The sequence below is a fragment of the Triturus cristatus genome, chromosome 9, assembly GCF_964204655.1.
Source record: "Triturus cristatus chromosome 9, aTriCri1.1, whole genome shotgun sequence".
NCBI lineage: Eukaryota > Metazoa > Chordata > Amphibia > Caudata > Salamandridae > Triturus > Triturus cristatus.
This window is the reverse complement of record NC_140592.1, coordinates 359,633,441-359,649,309: the sequence shown is the minus strand read 5'-3', so window position 1 is coordinate 359,649,309 and position 15,869 is coordinate 359,633,441. Positions and strand designations below refer to the sequence as shown.

The following is a 15,869-nucleotide window of genomic DNA, read 5'->3' as shown; positions in this document are numbered from 1 at the left end:
AGTAATGGCTGCCATGCTACTTCCCATCACTGTTGCTCTATTTTTGACCTTATTAGCCCAAGTATAACCCATATCAAACATGACTCCCAGATAGGGAAGAGTCTACTACTTCTAATCTGCGGGCCCCTAGATGAAAAGATGGTACTTTCCAGAACCCTGTGGGTGTCTGCTATTAAAACAAACAATTTCGATTCATTGACCCTTAGCTCAAGTGAAGTCATAAAAGAGGCATATGCTGTTATCATGGCTTGCAAGGCCCTAGCTGTTCTAGAAACCAGGACAGTATCATCAGCATAAGCAAGCAATGGGAGGGATAGGGAGCCACATTTCGGAATGTCCGATGTAATGCCTAGCAAGGTTGCCTCAACCCCGTTCGTATATAATGATAACAGGAATGGGGCAAAGACACATCCTTGCCTAACCCCCCTTTAAATCTGAAATGAGCGGGTACATTCCCCATCCCTACCATACCACACAGATGAGGTAGCCTGAGAATATGAATTGCTGGATGAATGTAAGAATTGGGAGATCAACCCCCATGGCCTCCATTATCTCCCATAGTTTACAATGATTCACGCAGTCAAATGCTGCAGAGAGATCCATGAAGGCCATGTAGATTTTTCCTCCTTTTGCCCTAGTATATTTCTCTCTAATGAGACTCAGGTTTAAGCAATGGTCGATCGTGGCCCTCCCACGTTGAAAACCATATTGGGTAAGAATTAATATATTTTTATCAGAGGCCCACTCCTCTAGCTTATGTAATAATAACCGCCCCATTAGTTTTGAGGTGCTATCTAGCAAGGAGATGGGCCTGTAATTGCCTGGGTTGTTTTTAGCTCCTTTTTTGTAGATCGTAATGATGACACATCGGACTCTAACAGCTAGTCACCGTACCAATCCACATAGCCGGACACACGCTCGAGCCCTTCTTCTCTACCAGCGGGAACTTCAACTACAGCCACACCACAGTACTCTCCTGGACCGTCCATCATTGTATACATCACGCCTTCACTACGCCCATCGTACACCACCGCCATCATCAACCCCCTCCCATCGCAGCTGGATCAAGACCACCAAAGAACTTTTTGTCATCTCCCACAGCACCACCACTCCGCCAATGCTTACAGACGCCAACACTGCAGCATGCAACCTCCACCAATGGATCTCCAACTGCGCTGACACCCTGGTACCCTTCAAGAAAAGACCAGGCAAACTAGACTCCAAGAAGGCCAACTGGTTCACCCCTGCCCTCCACTAGTCCAGACGCACCTCGAGTAGAGATGGAGTCACAACATCAATCAACTCCGCAACACAGTCACCCTTGCACCATGGCGCAAGGGTACCTGCATTGGCGCATAGCAGCCATTGTGCGCAATTGTAGGGTAAAAAGACAGGGGGGCTTAATCCTGAGCCCCTCCCGACAGTTTAACACCGCCGGTGCATCATTTTCTTGACGTACTTGCAGCATGGATCTTGCACCACGTTGTGCAGTATTTACAAAGTGACGCATCTAGGCATATGCGTGACCTTGTGAAGCCCTGTGCCACATTATACGTGCGTCTGGTATGATGTATGCAGGGTGGGAATTCCAACGTAACAATGCCTTGTAGGATTGGCGCAGTGAAGTCTCTCAGATTTCACTGCGACAATTATAGGACACCACTGCTCAAAACCTGACGCCTGCCTCATGGCAGTGAAAAGTGTTGCAACGCTGTTTTATCGCAGCGATGCAACACTTTTCATGAACGAGGTTCAGGAATGCACCCTATTTTATTGATAGTGCACATTCCTGCCCTTTGTTTTATCGCAGGGCAGCACAGGAGCATTCCTTGCAGTGCTGTCCAACACCAAAACCTCTGAAATTAGGCCCCAAGTGTTTGCACTAATTTTAAGACCAGCCATTTTCAGGTCTTAAAAACTGCCTCTAACTGGACTTAGTGGCAGTTTTGGTGGGTTATCGCCATATGGGAATTTCATTGTAAATATCGCGAAGTGGGGTTAGCAGCAGTTTTTGCACTGGAACCCCCACCTTGCCTCTCATTTTCGTTAAGTCCCGCTAACAGAAGTGGCGTTCTTAAAAATTCACATTTACGCCAGAAAAGTGCAGCTACCTGCAGTTAGCGGCAATTTGTAAATACGACGATAACAAAAAGCTGCCATAACGTCAAAAAATTGGCGCTACGTGGCATTAAGTTCTTGTACATATGCCCCATAGAGTTTTAGAAAACTTTAGGAAAGGAAATTACACCATTGGAAATTGAATTGCAACTGCAAGAGGAGGTATCTTAAAGGCTATACTTATACCACTGCAAAGACTGTAGATATTACTTACACAAGAAAAGGGGAAAAAGACATAACAAAAGATTTGAAAATATTTTAACATTGAATCATATCATGAATGATGACTATAGAAAGTCGTTGAAATTTCAAAATATAAAAAGAAAAAAAGATTCAACAGATGATGAGAGCGCGTTTTGAACAGAACTTATGTAAAATCATGATAGTGTAATGGTTAATAAACCATTGGATGGGGGACTAATAGAGCCTATACATTAGAACAAAAATTAAATAACATAGTATACTAAATGTGCCTTAAAAGTGTAAAGCTCTCTGTTAAACTGACAAGCATTTTGAAATGTGCTAATTCACAGTAGGCAGTCATTGTTATTTATGTAGGCCACAGAAAGGCAATGAAACCAGCTTTTTCGAGCTAGAAGGGAAATCGATATTGTTGAAATGTGCACAACGTGATTTAAAATGTTTATACTAGCATGACATGCTTAGAGCTGTTGTCATAACTGCACAATCTTTCTGTTAAACAAAATGTATTACTTTATTAAGCAACATTCTACTACTGAATGACACAAACTTCCGATTTTCTTATGTTTCATGAAACATATAAATAGAATAACTTGTGCAATTAAACACATATGATTCATTCACTTAAAATAATGTATTACCTAACAGTGATTTTTGGCTTTTGCTTAGTAGTTCATTTTTCTCGTAGTGAAACAAGTTATATGTGGATGGTCGATATGTGTTTCAAGCCTATGGAAACTATGCCTGATGCTTCCAGAATCTAACCACGCAAGACTGTCTGTAGCTAGCCATACAATAAAAAGTTTAATCCACATGTATTTCCACAGTAACTGGAGAGCTGAACCTGCTTACCGAAGAACTCTGTCTCCCGATTGCTTTGTGGGGGAAGCAGCCTGCTACCGTGTTTTCAACATGTTTTTCTGACTTTTATATCAGTGTGTGTTCCTAGGTAGTTTAGGAAAATGTTTTTCCCTTCCCCCGGCTGAACCTTTAATGGTTGTGGCTACTGCTGCTGCTTTTCCCTTAGTCTGTCTTTGCTATTTGATTTGACTGTTTGCTGCTGCAACTGTATGCTGATCTGTTTGGATTCATCAAGATTTGGCTGAGTCTTGTAAATTACTCTTTATTCCGAGTTCTGTTATTCTGATGTGACTTTGAAGTGCCCTTTGAGCAGAACTCACATTTGAAATCAAGGTAGAGTGATGGTCCTTGGATTTCACTCTTTCCCATTTAATTTGAACTCTTTATGGGATCTTAGAATCTGAAGCTCTGAACCTGATTCATAGAATAGGGAATGTGTTCCTTTATGGAACACGCTCAATGCAATTTTATTATATGATGCTTTGTTTTAACCATTTCTTTTGATGAGATTTCTGTAAACTTATTTGATTCATGGACTAAAAAAATAAACACCAAAAATAAAGAATGAACTTAAACTGTTAATGGCATTTAAGTTTGAAGTGTCTATCTCGCTCCTTGACTCCTAATGCACATTTCCAAGGTCCATCACTGAGAAGGATTTTGCATGGAAAAGAGGCTTAACCCTGAAGGAGATACATTTTGAGCCCAGTTTGCACTATCACATACATTCAAATTAGGCTTAACCCCGAAGGAGATTACAAAATTTTGAGCCCAGTTTGCACTATCACATACATTCAAATTAATGGGAGGAATGCCAAATTTTACAGGGAGAAGAATCTGCAATTTCGGTACTCTATTTTGCTAGTGGACAAGCTGCTTATTTCCAGATGCCTGCTGATTGCAAGGGTATTTCCTATTTAGCTGTTCTATTTTCCTAAAATGTACAATGAGTATAGTGTAGATGCACTAATAATGTCATTAGCACACAGCCACGCTTGTCGTATTGAAAGTGGAGATTCATTTGTGGAAGACATATTTGGCACAATCATTCCACCTGTAGGAGTCATATTAAGTGATGAAAAGATTAGGAAACTGTCAACTGTTGTCGACAAGATGGCAACCAGTACTTCTGGAGCTTTATTAGTAGTAAACACTGAACCTGCAGTATTTAGATCCATGGTTTTGCAAGATCTCTTAGCACTAGACACTTTAACCTGAATAAGAGGAGTTAGAAACAACTAGGGCCCGATTACAACTTTGGCGGTGCGGTGCTAGGTTCGACTGCCACCTCACCGCAAAAACCTTGGTCAGACAGCCCGCCAAAGTAGGAGTTTCCTCCTGTGTAGTGGGCCAGTTTTTGGCGTTCCCAAGGCAGTGCCTCAGAAAATGAGCACCACAATGGATACAACAAAAACAGTTCCTGCACGGCATGAACTGAAATGTCCATGCTGTGGGGGAACTGTGATGCATACATACAGGGGCAAATGTTGTGCCCCCCTGTGTGCATCCCCATGCGGAGGTGGCACTTGCAGGGCCCCCTTTGTTTCCTCTATGTCACAGTGTGCATGGAGGAGGAACCTCCATGTCATCACCAGCAGAGAGGAAACTCGTAATATGCTTGCGGCACCACAGCGGTATTGCCAAGCATATTGCGGCCTCCTGACTGCCAAATAACCACCAGGGAATGGCCGCTCCTTAGCGGCTACAACGGGCTATGGTGGTCTGACCACGATGGTTGTAATAGGGTAGACTGTTAAGAAAAGTCAATGATTTTTAGTATGTTATACGCTTTATGATATCTAGTTGAATGTATAAAATTGTGCACCTTTGTCTGATCTAATGATTGAAAAGCTGTACATTTTTAAAATCACAAGCTAAGTTTTGTGTAGAATAAAACTCATAATCATAGTTGTGATTTATATGAAACAATTTAGTAATTTTTAAATTGACGGACCATGTATATATAAATAAGCGGCTACACACATGATCTGATTGATGTAAATATATGAGTGATTTGTAGGATTAAAATATGCATTTCTATAAAAAATGTTGGGTATCTGTAGCGATATAAATGATGTACATTGCATGAATTCATTTAAACATATAATTTATTCACAATATTTTTTTTTTGTTTTGTTTTTAATTTGAAATGTGAATATTAATACTATATGATTATTTTGAATGATTTCAGTACGTGTATATTTAATGTGTTCTTTAAGTGGCTATAATCATTGTATAACTCACGTTTGAATCACATTACAAGATGAGAAAAATAACACATATTCATACTATACACAAGTAACATATTCTAATAGTAGTTTAAAAATATTTCTATCGTCAAGTATAAAAGTTGAGGATATAATTCACGCCAAATTGCCCCATAACTCAATAAGAATAGACACTCTGTATATAAACAGTATTATACCAATAGGAAAAAGGGTGATCCATTACTAAGGAGATGCATGAGGCTAGTCCTCTTTTGAGCTCCAAACAAAGTATAAATGCTAGCTCAAACCGGCAGTCGGGTTGATACTAATCCGACTGCAGACTGACGAATTTTCGCTGCGCTACAAAACTTAACAGGCATGACTTAGAAAAGATTGGGCTGTTTATACTCAATGCCTGGTATCAATGTAAATTTAATATTGACTCAAATTACATGTAATTTTCTTAGAATAAACTTCTTCAATTGAGAAGTTGCTGGGGACTGGAAATTTTATTACACCGTCCAAAAAGCACCAGAGTTCACTTACCTGTATCTTTTGACGATTATTCACCTTAAACAAAGTAGGTAAGGAGATTAATGACTAATACATATATGGACAAAGATAAATAAACTCCAATTGATGTATTGTCTTTTTATTAGTAGAGCTACAGAACAACAATTGATTTGACATATACGTATCAATTGTATTCTATAATTCATGAATCTTTGGAAACACCATTCAGGTATTTGTTTCCTTTTTGATTAAGTCACAGTTGTTATATCAGAAAGTATAGGTTCATATTTGAATGAGTAAAATGGACAATACAACTAGGGGCATTTGTAAACAGGTTAAAAACTGATAGTTATTATGAGTGGCTCTCATGTAACTATTTAGGCAGTCTATAATACCAGATCAGTAAGGATGGCTAAATATCACTCCTATAATGAAACTTATTGAGGATTGCTATTTATATAGTCATGGAGAATCAAGGAATAGGTCTTCCAAGTAATGCGAAATAATGGCAAGGCATTTTAAGATGGTAGTGAGACATGTGTATTTACCATTGCTCTGGCTCCACAACATAACTCTTTTATAAAAGACTTTAGAAATATACGATGTGGCTGTTTGAATTTGTAGTTGATGAATTATAAGATAAGATGACTTTTAATAATATATTCTCTTTCCTTCATGTACAAATCAATCTCAAAATAATTTAAATGCAATTCCATGATGTTTGGCTCTAGATTAAACCATAGTGCCTAATTAGAAAAGATCTATGAAAATCATGGTTTTAATAAAATCAGACACATTAGAATCAATTCCTGTGCTCTCGTGGATAGAAATCTCTTTATGAGTTCTAAGGATGTTACAGAATATATGCATCTTGAGATATTCTTAACTTCATTGATGTGAAATTTTGTGAATTGAGAAAGGATAATTTTTTTGCACGGGTGTCTCAATTTCTGTAAACTATGGAATGTATAGTTTAAATTCACGCATGGTAATTATTATTTATTTCATGTTTCACTAGGGGTCTACTGTTAAATTTATGATAGTCCTGAAGATGGTCTCATGGACAAATGCATAGAGACTGAAACGTCGACATTCACACTCTCTTCTGGAAAAAAATGTACAATGAGAAGAAGTGTTTACACTAGTGACATTGAAGGATTACACAATTGTATTTATTTTCCTCTTGTTACATTGTTTGTATAACTGTGTAGTACCCTTGAAAAATTTCAAAAGATAAAACCTTTTTCTATATATACCCGTGTTTTGAATATTTATTGTTTTGTAATTGGTTCATTGGTTCTTAAGTCCTCACAAGGAACAAAAATATTTCTCAGTTAAAATACATTTGAATAATATCTCTCTGGCGAGTTTATCAATAATTCTTGCAGTTTAAAATATCAAAAGCAATAGAACAGAGTATTCCAAATAAATTCCTTGAAGGCTCCTTTTACCCGTTCATTTGATTTGCCCAAGCCCTCAAGGGTAGATTGGGTTTCCCATTATATTCAATTATTAGAACCAATCAAGGCCTGGACCACAGTTTTCCTGTAAGGGATCGAAAGCAATGGAAAGAAATTGTTTGAGCATTTTCAGAAGGCCAAAACACTGACCGGCCACAGTCAGAACCTGTGGCTTCATACTCAGAGAACTGTCCAGTTTTACACCAAGATTTTTTACGGACGACACCGGGTTAGCGGGAGGGTGCATGTTCTGAGGCCACCAGTTCTGCCATAAGTTGTTAGATGGGCAACCAAAAAAGATGATTTCCAACTTATCGGAATTACATTTAAGTTCATTCAGCTGGAGCCAGGAGAACACCGCCGACAAGTAGGCCTTAATTGCTTCCCCCTTGAACTCTGAATCCTTGTCGCATGTAAAAAGGAGTTGGGTGTCTTCAGCATACGACACTATTTTAACTCCATGCGACTCAACTAGACTAGCCAGTGGGGACATGTACAGATTGAATAAAGTTGGACTAAGCACCAGGCCTGAGGTACACCCACCTCCAGAGCGGGGATTAAGGCAGAAAAAGGGGACGCCCAAACAGTTTGGTGGCGCCCTGACAGAAAAAAGGCAAACCATTTGAGAACCGTCCCTCTAAAACCAGCCTCCTGGAGTCTCTTCAGAAGTCGGCTGTGAGGGACGGTATCAAAGGCTGCTGAAAGATCTAACAATATCAGCATAGCCTTTCCGCCTTTATCTAAGACGTCCTCAATGGATTTCGAAATTTCCAGAAGTGCCGTTTCAGTGCTAAAATTAGGGCGAAACCCAGATTGGCTTTGATGCAAAATGTTGTTAGTCTCAAGAAATGCAGAAGTGACTGAGTGTACATATTTTTCCAGTGCTTTGGAAAAAAAAGGCATAAGAGATATAGGCCTATAGTTAACGAGAAGCTCTGGATCCATATTGGGCTTTTTCAGAAGGGGAAGAATGTGTGCTTTCTTCCACTTGCAGGGGACCAGCCTCTGCTGCAGGGAGGTATTCAAATTCTGGTTCACATAGGTTTTAATGGAGGGAGCTATTGCTGCCAAAGTAGACGCAGGGCAAGGGTCAGAAGAAGCCCCTGATTTCAGGTTCTTCAGAATGCCTAATGAGAAAGGAGGAAACTCCGTGAAGAGAGGGCAACTCGTCTGAAGTTCAAGATGGGAGGGGAACTTATCCCGAACATTAGCCCCATGGGAGCTAGGGAAAGTGTCCTGAATCTTTCTAACTGTGTCAGCAAAAAATAGGGCCATCTGATCCACCCATAGTGCTGAGGGGGAAGAAGTCCTAGTCACAGCATTGGGGGATGCGAATTCCTTTACTATTTTAAAAATCTCTTTATTTGTATTTCTGGCAGCTTCTATTCTTGATGAGAAAAGCATTTTTTCTCTTTGAGGATAAGTTTGTGATGCAGTTTAAGTGCTTGTTTATACGTAGTTTTCTCCCTGCTCTCAAAGTTTTGCCGCCACGCTCTCTCGAGTCTTTTGCACGTCCTCCTGCTTTCTTTAATAGCAGGCGTAAACCAAGGAACAGAGACTCGAGAGGTCAAGGCAAGACGAGAAGAGGGAGTGGCAAGCTCTGCTGCACAAAGCAGAAGCCAGTTGTCCAGGACAGTAACATCGTCTTCCACATTACCACTCAAAACGAGTGGGTGGGAGTCAAGGGCCATCATCACCGCTTCGGGTGTGATACAATGATAAGGTCTAAAACTGCCCATACGGGGCTTACTCTGGATGTTAGAGGGTGTGGTCTCACAGTGGACTCTACACTCTAAAAGGAAATGGTTTGACCACACCAGTGGCCGAGGGGGTGAGACATCTAAGTCATTGTGCCTGCTTACCTCCTCTTTTTGCTGTATTTGTTTGTTGGCCTAGCTGACCAGTGCTAAAGTGCATGTGCTTCTCCCCTAAACATGGTTACATTGGTTTATCCACTAATGGGATATTTAATTTATCTGTAAGTCCCCACTAGAGTGCACGACCTGTGCCTAGGGCCTGTAAATTAAATGCTACTAGGCGGCTTGAACACTGATTGTGCCACAGATACAAGTAGCCCTTTAAACATGTCTCAGGCCTGCCACTGCAGAACATGACTGTGCAGTTTTACTGCCATGTCAACTTGGCATTTAAAACTCCTTGTCAAGCCCTAAACTCCCCTTTTATTACACATATGTCACTCCTAAGGAAAGCCCTACACAGCCCATAGGGCGGGGTGCTGTGTAAGTAAAAGGCAAGACATATACTGTTATGTTAAGTGTTGCATGTCCTGGTAATGAAAAACACCAAAATCAGTTTTTCCGTACTGTGAGGCCTACCCTTCTCATAGGTTAAAATGGGGAATTACTTATTGCACTTTTAAGCTGTAATTTCTGATTGTGTTGCATTAAAAAAGAAAAATGAAAAGTTTTCTTTTGCAACTTTTAAGAGCAGGCAGTGGTCAGTAGGACCAATGCCTGCTCTGAAAAAAAGATGTTGCTGCTATTCCCAAAGGGGAAGGGGTCCCTTGGGATCCCTTTCCATTTGTGAATGGGTTACCTCCTACTTAAAGTAGGTGGTAAAATGTGAATGTTTTGCGACCGCATTCATGGTCACAAAACATTTATACATACCATTATGATTTGATATTCGGAAGGGACACCCTAAACACGCCCCTTCCAAATACTGAATCACAAATCCATTTTACGATTCTGTAGCAGGTTACCGAATCACAAAATAGGGTTTTATACATGGGAAAAGCATTTTAAGGTGTTCGCCAACGGGCCGATTCTGAGAATTGGACCATTTGTGAACGCAAAAAATGCTTGATAAATGTGGTCCTATGACTCTTACTCTGAAGGTTAAATGTTCAATTCATATTATTTCAATGGTTGTGTGTGCTTAGTTACAAAAGTAAACAATGTTAATTTCTTAGAGAAAATTTGAAAATATGTTTTCTTTTCATCTTGTTTATATATATCTCTCTTAAAGTAGATATTACCACAAACAATACAAATCTTCCCTCTCTCTCTCTCCATCCTTCCATTCCACACAGTAAATGATGTTATTGTTGGTGTACACTAACTGCACTACATAGGCTTGGGTTTTCGATTCGAATGTCATATATAGGTTTTGATTCAGAGCAGTAAAGAGTCACAGTTGCCTAATGGTTAATGTCATAGACTATTATTGCAAAGGTTAGGAGCACAATTCCTGGTGTTTTGAATGTTGTGTGTCCTCAGTTGCAATAATATGCAATGGTCATTTCTTTGATAAAGGTTTGAAAGTATTTTTTCTTTTCACCTTGTTTGAATACATCTCTTTTTAAGTACGTCTTCCCCCAGAGAATACAAATCTTCTCTCTCTCTCACCATCCTTCCATTCCACACTGCAAAAAATGTTACTGTAGGTGTACGCTAACCTAATGCTCCACATAGGCGTGAGTTTTCAATTCAAATGTCATATATAAGTTTTCAATCAGACCACTAAGGAGTCACTGTAGCGTAGTGGTTAAGGTCTTGGACACTTACTCTAAAGGTCAAGTGTTAAATTCCTGTTGTTTCACTGGCTGTGTGTGCTCAGTTACAAAGATAAAAACTCTACGACTATTCTCCTCCCATCTGGGATTTCCACACAAGTTCCAGATCACTATCTCTCTTGTTCTGTCCAAATTTGATTACGGCAATAGACTTTACCAAGGATCAACTTTAACGACTATTAAAAGACTACAACGGATTCAGGACTCGGCTGCCAGACTACTCTTACATATGAAGCCACAAGCCCACATCTCCCCTACCTTGAAAGCTCTGCGTTGGTTACCGTTTGGCAGAAGATCCATGTTGAAGCTGCTTTGTATCACCCACTAAGCGATACATAGAACAGGACCACTTTTCATCTGGAATAAAATCACAACATACAATTAACAAATGAACCTTTGCTCCAGAGTGGCACCTTGCCTCAAAATCCCAAAATCTTAAGAAATAAAAATGGGTGGCCCATCCCTCTCTGTTCAAGCAGCCAAACTGTGGAACTCTTTACCCCAACATAAGATCCACTGATAACCACCTTATCTTCAGAAAACTAATTAAGAATTGGCTCTTCCCTACATAACCACAATACACAAACATAAATATACAGCTTATCCCTAAGTATATAAGCCTTTATTTGGACTATAGATATGTACCTACATGTGTGTATTGCTTTGCATAAACATTTATAATAATTATGTTTTAAAAATATAGATATTCATTAGTCCTGCTTAACAAATGTACATATTACTTATAGTTACATTATTCTATGTTTTAATATGTATAGAAATTACTGCATATGTTATGTTGTTAAGTGTTTTGTAGAGCGCTCAAATCACCCTGGGGCATCATGGCGCTGACTAGGAAAGTGTACTGAGAGTAGGTAGACCCAAGATAAAAAGGGAATCTCTATTAAAACAGAAAAGCTTTCAGCTGTTTCCTAAAAATGCTAAGCGTTGGAATGTTGCACAGAGCTGGAGGGAGCTCATTCCAATATCTTGGTGCCAGATATGAGAAGGCTCTTCCTCCAGTGCGGATGAGGCTGATCCGCGGAACCTGGAGAAGATCCAGAGTACTGGATCTAAGTTTCCTACAAGGGGAGTATTTTAATAGTTTTTTCCGCAAATAGAAGGGACCTCTTTCATTCAACGCATTATGTGTAAGACAGCAAATCTTAAAAAAGGATCTCTTCTTTACTGTTAGCCAATGTAATTCCCTTAACAAAGGGGCCAAGGCAGATCCTGCCAGGCGATTTAAGATCATCCTCGCTGCAGTGTTCTGTATTACTTGGAGTTTGGCCAATTGGGTACATAAGTAAATCTTTTATCATAAGTATTTATCTACAATTGCTTAACTACTGAATTACAAAAATTAAAAACAAATAAATTAGTTTGAAGTACAACAACACTTAAAAGCCGGGGTTTATTAAATGCATCTTTAATCTACATATATTACCTTCCTTCTGCATATATATATACATACATATATATATATATATATATATATATATATATATATATATATATACATACATATTCCTTCCATGTACTTATGTATCTATATATTTATTACTTTTCTTCTTATTCAACATATCCAATGCACTACCCTATTTCTCACCCTATACTTCTCTCAATATATGCTTGAACTCAACTCTCTGACTCATCTCAAGCCTCATTCTACTACTCTTTCCAATACACTACCTTATTTCTCACTCTATACCTCTATCAGTATATCTTCTACCTCCACTCTCTCCTAATCCCAAACCCCATACCACTGCTATGATCCCCAAAGTAACCATTTCTAGACTCTTCCAACCTCTACCCCTCCATGCATCATTTTATACCTCTTACTATTCAGATCTCTCAAACAAGCCTTTCTAATCCTTTTAGTCTGATGCTTCCCCCTCCACCTCAACTTTACTCATCACAAACCCCCACCTACTGCTATGAACTAGAAGAAAACATTTCTAGACCCTTCCCTCTTTTATCCCTCCACTATTCCTTTTCAATCCAAATAACAGACTAACATGTCCACCACTCCAATTAATTGCATATTTCCCAATACTTATTCCAACTTATCTTGTTTGGGTTCCAGAGTAGCGTGCTACTAACCAAAAAGCGCTTTTTAACACTTCTTCAGGGGTAGTAAGCACTTTTTAAATGCAAATCTTTTTCCCTCGTCTATTCCTCATCTATGCTTCTCAACCCAAATAACAGACTAACATATACACCACTCAAGTTACTTTCATATTTCACTCTACTAATTTACCACTAATCCTTTATGGGTTTCGGAGTAGTGTGCTACTCACTGAAAAAATGCGTTGATGCCACGTCAGGGGTAATAAGTGCTATATACAATACAATACAATAAAATGGTGATTTCTTTGCTAAAGGTTTGACAACACCTCCCACTCTGTAAATGATTTTATTGTTACTGTACACTACCTGTACTACATAGACTGAGTTTTGGGTTCAAATGTCATACAAAAGTTTTGATTCAGTTCAGTAAAGAGTCACTGTGGCCTAGTGTTCAAGGTCTTAGGGACCCATGCATCAACCGAAAAACCGGTCACAAACGGGGAGATTCGCAGAATCTGCCCCTTTGCGACCGCTATTTTTGCATTTGGGATGCATCATCCCAAATGCAAAAATCGCTATTTAAGTAATCACTAAAATAGCGATTACTTAAATTGTGATTGCATTTAGGGAATCGCCAATTGCAATTCCCTAAATGCAATGCATGATGCAATCGCAAATAGCAATTTCACTATTAGGGGTCGCAAATTACCATCAATTTGAACTTGACGGTAATTTGCAAAAACTTAAAAAAATAAACTAAAGTGCATTTTTCAAATTTCCGTGTTACTCACACACATGCCTTTGGGCCATGTGTGTACGCAACATCTGCACACATGCATATTTCAGGGGTGCAACAGGGTGTCCTTTTTCTACCCTTGCACCCTTGAAATTGCATGCGCAATTTGTGAGTACCTATTGGGTACTCGCAAATTGCGCATGGAATTCCCATTCATTCCTATGGGCCTGTGGGCCCATAGGAATGAATAGGAAGCCATTCCTTAATTGCGAATCACAAATTGCAAGTCGTAATTACGAAATGTGTAGGAATTGCTATTTTTTTAGCGATTTCTACATGCGTAGGCTTTTGCGATTCTATAATTGCGATTCCTTAATAATCGCAATAAAGGAATCGCAAAAGCCTACCTGGATGCATGTGCCCCATATATTTTTACTCTGAAGGTTAAGTGTTCAATACCTAGTGTTTCAATGGGTGTGTGTGCTCAGCTACAAGGATAGGCAATGGTGAATTCTTTGATGAAAGTTTGATTTTTTTTTCTTTTCACCTTGTTTGAATATATCTCTTTTTAAGAATGTCTTACCAAGAGAATAAAAATCGTCACACTCTCTCTCTCTCTTCATACCTTCCATTCCACTCTGTAAGTGATGTTGTTGTTGGAGTACACTAACTGCACTATATATGCTTGGGTTTTCGATTATTCAAATGTCATGTGTATATGTTTTGATTCACACCAACGAAGAGTGACTGTGGCCTAGTGGCTAAGGTCATGGACTCTTACTCTGAAGGTTAAGTGTTTAGGGCTAGGGTGGTAAAGGGGTCACCAGGGCTGCAGCATTGTATTGTGTCACCCTGGGAGACCAGAGTAAAAATATGTCAGCAGGTCTGCCAATGTATCCCTGCACAAGCAGCCTGTGTTCTCGAGAGTGACTCCTCACTGCCTTAATGTAAATAAGTCCCCCATAATGTTGCCCTTACATGCCCAGGATGTAGAGTTTATTATATCAAAGTTGTGGATATATATGTTTATACATATATTTCACTGAAGTAACACTGTAAAGAATGGTTTTACTGTAAGTGACCAGTGGTGAATGGAATAACATAGGCTGGCTACCACAGAAACTCGAGATAGCCAGCTTCATTATGAAGTGACTGAATTGTGCTGTGTTTGGTGTCAAACACCGTGCCTTTTCACCCCCAACATGATTCTCATGTCGAGGTTGAGCTGGCATGCACAGAAGTGCCACCTTGTGTGGGTGCCCCCCAGGATACAGTGACCCAGTGCCTTGGTGGGCTGCCCTGAGCCATTTGCTGCAAAGATAAGAGCCTGCCTTCCTGTACGGGGACAAAGGCCTGGGCAGGAATTTGGCCACTATTTCCCCCTCCCAGGATGGCTAGTGTTTATACTCATCAAGGCGGTGAGCCTCAAAGGCTTTCATCACTCCTGATGTGTAATTCCTTGTCCCACACTCAAGAGCAAAGCCCTTGCTGCCCTGTTCAGCCCAACAGGCAGGAAAATTAGGTAGTCAGGAGGCGTATACCTCCAAAATGCATGCCACACCTTTAGGGTGGGCTAGGATGTCTGTACAGCCAAGGCAGTGTTCTGTCATGTTGGCATACCCTGAAAGAGAGGACCATTGGTAGAAAGGTGATTTTCACCCACAGAATGTTGTTATCTCAGGGGCGGATTAGCCACAGGAACCAGTAGCCCATTGACCACTGTCCCACACACTATAAACGCCCCCTAAACTAAGTATTAAGGGGCCCCCTTGGCACCAGAACCTCTGTTCTGACTTTGAATCTAAGAAGAGGCACAAAGAAGATGCAGTTACCTACATCAGGACCATAGACTCTGCCTCAGAGCAAAGAGGGGACACTAAAGTGCCCTGAGGAGACCATATACTGGAATTGTGTTCGACATGTGTCCATGGCAAAAGCTCATTGCTTCTAGCAAGAGGGACTCCAGTGGATGCCAGAAACCGAAGCAGATTCCCTTGGATTGGTAGGACAAGTCACCTGCAATCTGCAAGAAAACGGATGCGCTGCGTGACAAGAATTGCAACCCGCTGGGCCTGTTGAGAGTGAGCCAAAGAGAAGTGGTGTCCTGCAAGTCCAGAGTGGTAGCCAAATGTACACCGAGTTTCTAGCCGCTACTCCACTCTTGTCGCCCT

At 40.1% G+C, this 15,869-nt stretch overlaps 1 long non-coding RNA gene across 1 annotated transcript in view; it reads right to left on the bottom strand.

Moving 5' to 3' along the window:
* Positions 1–15,869, bottom strand: part of LOC146797938 (uncharacterized) — a 169,633-nt gene that overhangs the window by 140,989 nt on the left and 12,775 nt on the right. Inside the window, exon 2 of the long non-coding RNA XR_014968442.1 lies at positions 11,154–11,252. This is a non-coding gene — a long non-coding RNA (uncharacterized LOC146797938). The remainder of the gene's footprint in view (positions 1–11,153; positions 11,253–15,869) is intronic.